This window comes from Lepidochelys kempii, chromosome 28 (genome assembly GCF_965140285.1).
Source record: "Lepidochelys kempii isolate rLepKem1 chromosome 28, rLepKem1.hap1, whole genome shotgun sequence".
NCBI lineage: Eukaryota > Metazoa > Chordata > Testudines > Cheloniidae > Lepidochelys > Lepidochelys kempii.
In genome coordinates, this window is record NC_136407.1 from 6155850 (window position 1) to 6164594 (window position 8745).

The 8745-nt window shown below is 57.3% G+C and overlaps 1 non-coding gene across 1 annotated transcript; it reads right to left on the reverse strand.

Annotated features, from left to right (window-relative positions):
- Window positions 1-7171: 7171 nt before the first annotated feature.
- On the reverse strand, window positions 7172-7245 carry TRNAT-UGU (transfer RNA threonine (anticodon UGU)). The gene has a single exon. It is a non-coding gene; the product is annotated as a tRNA-Thr (tRNA).
- Between the last annotated feature and the right edge of the window lie 1500 nt (window positions 7246-8745).

An 8745-nucleotide genomic window follows, 5' to 3' on the forward strand; every position in this document is an offset into this window, starting at 1 on the left:
GCTGTGAGCACGGGCGTGTTTTTGACACGGTTCACCCCCATCCCGGATACTTGCCCTTTTTGCAACGTGAGGGAAACCCTGGCTCTCGTATATTTAGAGTGTGCCAGATTGCAGCCCCTTTTTTGGCTCCTCACGAATATTTTATTACGCTTTTGGCTACACTTTTCCCCTCACCTTTTTATCTACACACTCCCCATCCGTGGCCCCACAAAATCTCGAGATCTCCTGGTTAACCTCCTCCTAGCCCTAGCTAAAACAGCCATTTATAAAACCAGAGAGGGGAGATTGGCTAATGAAGCGTCCTGCGATTGTAGGGCTGTTTTCCGATCCTCAGTACATTCACGTATCCAGCGTCCACCGACTCCCTTGACACCTTCGAGGAGCTGTTGGCGCTGTCCGAGGTTCTCTGCTCGGTGACCCCGTCTGGTTCCCTCCATCTGACCCTTTGATTGAGGGGACGAGCGAGAGACCCCAGCCCCAGTCGTTGCCGCTGTGGATACCATCATCATTGTCACCTAGGAGGGGTCCTATAACACGTGGGTGTAACCCCCCACAAACTGCCCACCCCGCAGCCGTTCCCATCTTGTCGGGCACTCTCAGGAGGGGAATAATTGGTGACACTGGGCATGGCACTAGGTAACTCGAGGGGGTGGAAGACCACGAGTGTTGAGGAAGCCCTCCCGCTCTAGGCCACCAGGTAACTCAGGAGGGTGGAAGACCACGGGTGTCAAGGAAGCCCCGCCGCTCTGGGCCCAGGCTAGCCTGAACACTTCTCCCTCCTGAAGGCTGCTGTGTTATACCTTCTGTTTGCTCTTGTTGCATAAAAAAAAGTTTTGCTTTATCCTCTTTGGTGATTCTTTGTAAGTGTTACACAAATAAAATTCTTTTCAACTTCAAAAAAAAAAACTCTCCTAAAAAAAAAATAATAAATTCTCTCCTAAAGCCCCCTGGCCTGGGCTTTTCTTACTTTTTGACCCTGCTTTAGTTCCCCCCCGACCGGGCCGGACGCTTTTTTTGTTTTCCTTTTTTTTTGCTCTTTTTTTTTTGCTGCCGTTCGAGTGCTGGTCAGTTGCCAGCTTGCTGCCAGCTCCCCCCCACGCCTGCTCTCGGATGCCGTTTTTGCTCCAGCTGAAACCCCCGGGGGGGGGGGTGAGGACTGCCGACCCGCTACCCGGAGGAGGGGAGTGGAAGCCCCCAGACCCATCCGTTTTGCTGTTATTTCTAAACCCGTACCGAGCTAGGAAGGTTCTTCTTATCTCTGCAACATTCTTGGCCTGCTGAAAGCCTCATTACAAAGCCAGAAGAGAAGATAGCCGACAGAAAAAAATCACCCAGGGAAGCTACAAACCATCGTGGAGTGGGCCGTAAGACTGAGTACCTTTTGAATTATACTCTCGTGTGGGGGAGTTTGACTGTGTTTTAATTGCGTTTGTGGGGGCACAGGGGGTGTGGCACGGAGCTGCCCCCCGATCCATCGGTGCCCCCCCAACACTATTACAACTGTCACAGCCCCCCCGCCCTCCGTCCCTGCTGGCAACTTGCCATCTGCCTTTGGATTCAGCTGTTTGCTTTGAATTTTGCCGTTCGGACCAGACACAACAGCCGACCAAACGAGACTCTTTGGACAAACGTGCGTGGGTCCACGTCCCATTCCCCCCCCCCCGGACTGTTTACCCTACAGTTTGCCCCTATTACCACACCCCAATTCCTGTTTTCCTCCCCCGTCCATTCCTACCCCTTTGGCACCCCCCCCCGCCTGCAGCCCAGCAGCGAGGAGTGGTTAATCTGCTTCCCCCCCATCCTCCTTCTGGTATCTCCGCGTCTCTCCCTGCTCACAATGGTGGGGAATGAGAGGGGTGAGGCCCCTCTAACAACCTCAGTTGCCCCTCGCCCACCTCCCCCCCTGCCCAACCCCCAAGCTCTCCCCCCCACCAATACTGTTAAAATGTCTGCCACTGCCCCCGCTGTCCACCGCCTCCCCAGATTCTAGGAACCCCCCTCCCCAGTTGGCCGGAAAGGCCAGGGTGTGAAGAAAGGAAAGGGCCCTGCTAAAACCACCAGGCCCTCCATGGCAGGGGCTGCCCCCACCGCTGTGGCCTCGTCATCGACCATGGCGTCCCTCCCTGCTGTTCCCTCCACCAGCTCTGCGAGCGTCCCTCCCCCGGCCCCCAGGACGTATGCCCGGGCGGTGGCACCCCCCCGCTACCTGCCGCCTCGTCATCTCGCCCACCCACCGCCTCCGCTACCATCAATAGTGGCCAGGGCCCCTTTCCCACCATGACCAGGAAGCATGGCGTCCATTGCCTCCTGGTCCTCACCTCGCCCCACGTGGAGACATACGTGCAGGCGTTGGCAAGGGTGGTAGGACCCACTGCTATCGTGGCGGCCTCCAAAATGTACGGGAAGGTCGTTTTTTTCTTAGCATCGGAGGCTGCCGCCCAGGAGGGGGTGGAGAAGGGCCTGGCGGTGGGGGGTGGGGGTGTTAGTCCCCTTGGAGCCGCTAGAGGGCCTGGGTGTCCGCCTGGTCCTGACCTCTGTCTCTCCTTTTCTCCCCAATGCCGCCCTGTTACCCGCTCTCTCCACCCTGGGGAAACTTGTCTCTGTCATCAGCCCTCTCCCGTTGGGCTGCAAGGACCCCACCCTCCGTCACGTCCTCTCGTTCCGCCGGCAAGTGCAGCTTCTACCGCGGCCGGTGGCGCGTGACGGAGAGGCGCTCGAGGGGTCCTTCCTAGTCCCCTACCAGGGAGCCCGCTATCTGGTCTTTTACTCCACCGGAGAGGCCCGGTGCTACCTCTGCCGCTCAGCGGGGCATGTCCACAGAGACTGTCCTTTGACCCAGCGGGGAGGGGCACCCGAGACCCGGCAGGACGTCGGCTTCGTTGTTGCCGACGCCCCTGGCTGCCCGGCACCTGAAACCACCTCTCCTCCTGCTCGACCCACAGCTGCTCCCATCCGGGCCCAAGAGACACCCCCCCTGCAACGCCCAGACGAGCAAAGGAGTCCCACCCTTGCTATCAACAATCCAGCAGAGCCTATGGAGGAGGGTGCAGCAAAGCTATTACCGGGTATAGGAGAGGCCCCGCCCCAAGGAGAACCCCCCGCCCCTCATGCTGCCTCACCGTTACCCCCCCAAACCCCTGAACCATCGCCTCTGCCCCCAGACACGACCCCTGCTAACCAACCCCCAGACGACGCTATGGAGGGCTGGACCCTAGTCCAGGGGAAGCGAGGCAAGCGTAAGGCTCGAGCTCCACTGCACCCATCTGATGCGGAGGCCCCCCGGAAGACCAGGAAGGGAGGCACTGATATTAAGCCTTCCGCTATGCCCACGAGTCAGATCCATCCGCCGGTGTCGAGAGGGGAAGACAGAATGGCATTGGAAGGTAGAGTCTCCCCTCCACGGGATACCCTCCTCTCCGAGACCCCTGAGGAAGCCCTCTCTACCCGGATACCACCCGAACCCCCCGCGAACCCCGAAGCAACCGTTGAGGCGGGCCCCAGAGGAGGGGCCCCCGGGGTGGCAGTAGTTGGCCTCTCCTCCATGTATGAGGAGATTGAGGCCCTAGGTTTGACCCCGGTCACCCAGGGAGAGGATGATCTACTGCCAGCTGGCCTCGATCTGGGCAACCTCACCCCAGTCCCCCTTTCCCCATGCTCCCTCCCCCTAACCGCCTTCCCGGGCTGGCACCCTACAGAAGGTGGTCCACCACCTGATGCCATGGCCGCCAAATCCACCACAGAGCCTGCGCCTAGCATCACTGGGAGCCCCCTCCCCCACCCCTCAACCCTCGAATCTGTTCGGGAGGTAACACCTTTCAGCTTCTTGCCTCCCGAAGCCCAGAGCCTCGCCTCTGCCCCCGCCCCCACCCCTGTTCCTGCCCAATCCACCTCCTCCTGCAATGCTATTGCCACCCCTGGGGTTATTTCTTTCCCATTTTTTGCAGATCCCCCCCAGGGAGCAGCCTTTGCGTTTTCCTGCCGCGACCCATTAGGAGCTGCAATTTTCCCTCCGCCATCCCCTCCTACCCCAAGGCGTGAGAGTGTCGAGGAAGCCCACCCGCTCTAGGCCACCAGGTAACTCAATGCCTCCTCTCTCTGAGCAGACTGTCTCCAGGGCAAGAAGCTTACACAGCTTCGACCTTCCTGGCTCTGACTTCGGAGAACTCAGCATCCCCTTCCACACTGTTCACTTCCTGCAGTGAGTCCGCCCAGGCGGGGCTCCTGGGGAAGCCAGAGGGCCCTGCACCCCAATTCCACAGTCAGACATGACTCTCAGCCGGCCGGTAACACAGAGGGTTTATCAGACAACAGGAACACGGTCTAAAACAGAGCTTGTAGGTATAAAGAACAGGATCCCTCAGTTAGGTCCATCTTCGGGGGTAGGGAGCCCAGACTCCAGTTCTGGGCCTCCCTCCGTTTCCCCAGACAGCTCTAAACTGCCACTTTCTAGTCCCTCCTCTAGCCTTTGTCTCTTTCCCGAGCCAGGAGGCCACCTGATCTCTTTGTTCTCCAACCCCTTCAGTTGGCACCTTGCAGGGGAGGGGCCCAGGCCATCAGTTGCCAGGGGACAGGGTGTCGGCCATTCTCTGTGCAGACACCATCACGCTGGCCCTCTAGGGCTCTGCAACAATCACACACCTTTATCCCACCACCTAGATACTTAAGGAATGCAAAGGGGAAACTGAGGCACCCACAGAGTATTTTGAGACAACATTAAGAACATTCCCACTTCATCACACATGGCCTGCTGACAGCCACAAACACACCCAGCCAGCCTGCTCCCGGGCATGCCAAACACTCACTGAAGGCCACCCGCGGGCCAACAGGTGGGGCGGCTGCTGATGCTCTGTGGCCAGCCTCAGAATGTGGTAGGAAAGCAGGGCCAGCCCCTCTGGTGGGGCCTCTGACCGGTTCCATTTACGGCGCTCACTTTTGCAGTGGGGCGGGAGATTTTTCCCCCAGAGGCTTTTCCCCAGCTGGTGAGAAGCAGAGAAACACCCAGGCTCCAAAGCTGCTATTTAGGCCCCCTCAAGCACAGGGACAGGAGCTCATTTGGAAGAGGGAAACTGCTCCACACGCTAGCCCGGGCATCTGCTCATTTTCTTTGGCAAGTCAGGAACGGCAAAGGCTAGCCTGGAAGACCCGGGGCTCATGCCCTAGCCCTTGTGAGGCCCTACCTCCACCTCCTTCCCGGGGCTCTAGCTGAAGCCAGAGCACTGTCCTGAGCAGCCAAGAAGCTCCAGCCTTGAAGGAAGCAGGACTTTCAGCACAAAGGGAAAACTGCAGAAGCACGACGGGACTTGCACCCTTCATCATCTCATCCATTAGGCCATACAGTCACCTGCAAAAAGTCTGTCCAAGCACTTCTTCTGAAAAGGCAGACACGGGTGTTTCTCGGTGGGTCATCTACTGAGGGGGCTGAGACACCGTGGGCAGAAGAAGTTGAGGTCCCAACGAGAGGTGAGACTTAGTTCTATGGAGCCAGGTGCAGGATGTGGCCAGGAGGCTTGAGCATGGCGGATTGGGGTGCAGCGGATGGACCGGCTGTCTAGGTGTGGAGATTTAGTTGCACTGGGGCTGAGGAGGAGGAGGAATCCCTCTGATAGGCAGTGGCGATGGAGAAAAAGAAGAAGGGTTCCTGGGACTTTTTTTGTCTCACTTTTACCTGCCTGCTTGCTTTTGTGGTGGAAGGGGGTAGCTGCACTCAGCAAGCCGGGCTAGCTTAGTCAGTAAAGCATCAAGCTCTACATCTGAAGGTCTGGGGTTCAAGCACCATGTCTAAGCACTTAGCTTTTTAAGTTGCCTTATGTGGCAGGAGCCAAATGAGTCCTGGTCATGTCCAGAGCCACACACGGATTCCCAGAAGCCCTGACAATTTCCCGGAAAGGCCCCTTTCTCCTGCTGAGTCCTTAGGAATCAGGAGAGAGGCCCACACTCACCTAGACCTAGACAGTGCAGTCTCGGGCTGGCAGGAAGCGCTGACGGGCCAGGGGCTGAGAAAGCAGAGGGAGAGAAGCAATGAGGGCAGAGTGAAAGAGTAAAGTGGCTTATGGTCCTGCTATTGCAGTAAACTTTCCTGAAAACCGAAGAATTACCTTTATATTTTGTTTGTTTGTTTGTTTTGTACAAAGGATACTTGCTGCATACCTAGGCAGGGGAGGCCTGTCTATGTAAACACGGTCTGTTCCTGAAGTCTTTCCCCCAGCTCATCACTAGATGTGAGGGGGGGAGGTCATTCAGACCCTCCTTACACTTTGTATTTAAAAACGCACCCAGAGCAAAACTGCACCACTTCCCAGACAAGCCTAGCACACACCATCCACCCAGGTATTAGCCTTCAACAGATCACGACTTTTACAATGATAGCTCACCAGGCCGACTCTGTACAAACCATACCTTAATTCTATGAGAGTGGTGACTATGGGGCTTCCAGGGTGCTGCTTTGAGCACAGCCTGCCACCCCTGGGCTGACACTGCAATGGAGACGTCCCCGTAGAGTCCCTCTCTCCCGGGATAAAGATGGCAGCAGGGCTGGCCTGGGTCACCTGATGTGGGCTCCTGGAGCTCAAGCTGTGGGGCTCAAAACTGGGGTGCAGATATCACATTAATCCAGGACAGTGGCTTGGGCTGTAAAGTTGCAGTGTAAGTGTCTCGGCTCAGGCTCAGGACCCTGCTCTAGGAGCCCAGAAGGTTGGGCGGGAGTTTGGCAAGTGAAAAAGGTAAAACCGCAGTGAAGTATTCCCCTGGACTCAATGGCATTTCTCCATTTTTCTCTCTGCTTCAGGGCAGGGACAAAAACAGGTCCTGTTGCATTCGTTATTTCAAAGGGAGGTTTAGGATTTTCATTCTCAGACATGGTGCACAAAGCAGGACTCAACCCTTGGCGTAAACTGAATGAGTCGCCCACAGATTCTAGCAGCCCCAATGAGCCACTTGGTGTGAGAGCTCGGACCTGCCCCTGTCCCAGAGGGAGGGGGTCGTTTGCGAGGGGACTGGAACACTGGCCTATCAGCCCTTCACACCCAGACTTTCAGTCACTCTATTATCAGTGCCTATGAGTGTAATTTAAACAACAAAACCAGCATCACTGGGCTACACCAAAGGTCCACCTATCTCTGTATCTTGTCTTCTGACAGCAGCCAGTACCAGGTGCCCCAAAAGCCACTCAACAAGGCACCACTGGGAGTTGAACCCAGGATCTCCTGTTTACAAGACAGGTGCTTTAGCCAGCTAAGCCATGGTGCCCGTCTCTGGCTAACGTATGGTGTCTGCCCACACCTGACTCCCTGCCAACGCCCCCCACGGCCGGACAAGCATTGCTTGTGTTGGATTCTGTAAAGCAGAGAAGCAGGTGAAGTTTTGCTCCCAAGGTGTGTGTGTGATTCTTTGGACAAGTCTGCGCTACAAAATTAGGTCAGTGTAACGACATTGCTTTGGGGGGTAAAAAATTTAACCCCCCTGAGCAATGCCGTTATACCAACCTAATCCTAGTGAAGATAGCACTGGATTAACAGGGGGACTTCTTCCCACCCACTCTGTCTCCGTTGGCTGAGGCCTGCTGGTCCACCTTTCGCTCGCTCCTCTCCTCCTCCAAGGCCTCATTGCCGGCTGCTCGTGCCTCTCCGCCCCCTACCCCACGGTCTGCCTGCCACCCACACTTCTCTGCCCCCTCTCCTGAGACAGACTCTGCCCGCCACCCACACTTCTCTGAGCCCTCCCATGAGACCTGCCCAGCCTGCCACACACTCCTCTCTGTCCCCTCCCCTCACCTGCCCTGAGAACCGCTCACACCTCTCTGCCCCTCCCACGAGGCACCTGCCCGGAGGAAGTTGTGGCTCTTCAGTTTCAGTGCCTGAGCATCCTTGGCCCCAGTGGGAGCCAGGCTACGTCTACACGACAGAGTTATGCTGCTTTAGTTAAAGCGTTTTAATTAAGCCGCTGTTGCATGTCCACACTAGGCTGCTTGTGTCACTGGAGCGCATCCAGGCTAGCAGCTCTTGGATCGCCACAGAGAGCAGTGCATTGTGGGACGCTATCCCACTGTGCAACTGGCCGCAGGGTGCTTTGGGAAGGGTTTGCAATGCCTCGTGGGCAGCCACACGAGGCAGGTTTCTCTATCCCATTGTTCCATGGGCATCCGACTCGATTGCCAGCTGCTTTTCAGCTGCCGTGGGCGTGGTGGGCAGAGAGTGTGTGTGTGTTGGGGACAGACAGTGTGTGTGTTCGGGGAGCATGTGTGTTGTGGAAGAGTGAGTGTGTTGGCACGCTGTCCCTAAGTTCAGACAGCTGCTGGAAGCAACCAGTCCTGAGTCAGGGGGAGGGGGGACACCCCAGTCCTGAGTCAGGGGGAGGGGGACACCCCAGTCCTGAGTCAGGGGGAGGGGAGACACCCCAGTCCTGAGTCGGGGGAGCGGGACAGCCCCGACATCAGCCCCCACTTCCCGCACTGGCTCAGCACAGCACAGCAGTCTCTGTCACATACACACACTCACACACGCTGCTGCCTGCCTGGCTGTGTGTCAGGGTGCAGGAACATGGGGGTTCAGAGGGCCATGGGCTCAGCACTTTTTACCAGCCGTAAGGGTGGACAACGGAGGGGGGAACACGGTGGAGTCTTGGGGGGGAAGAGGCGTTCTGTGGCTGTGGCCTCAGGGGGAGGGGTGTGGCGAGGCATGGGGGAGCAGGGGCAGAGTGAGTGAGGGGCCTTGGGGAAAGGGGTGTCATGGGGGCACCACAGTTCAGACG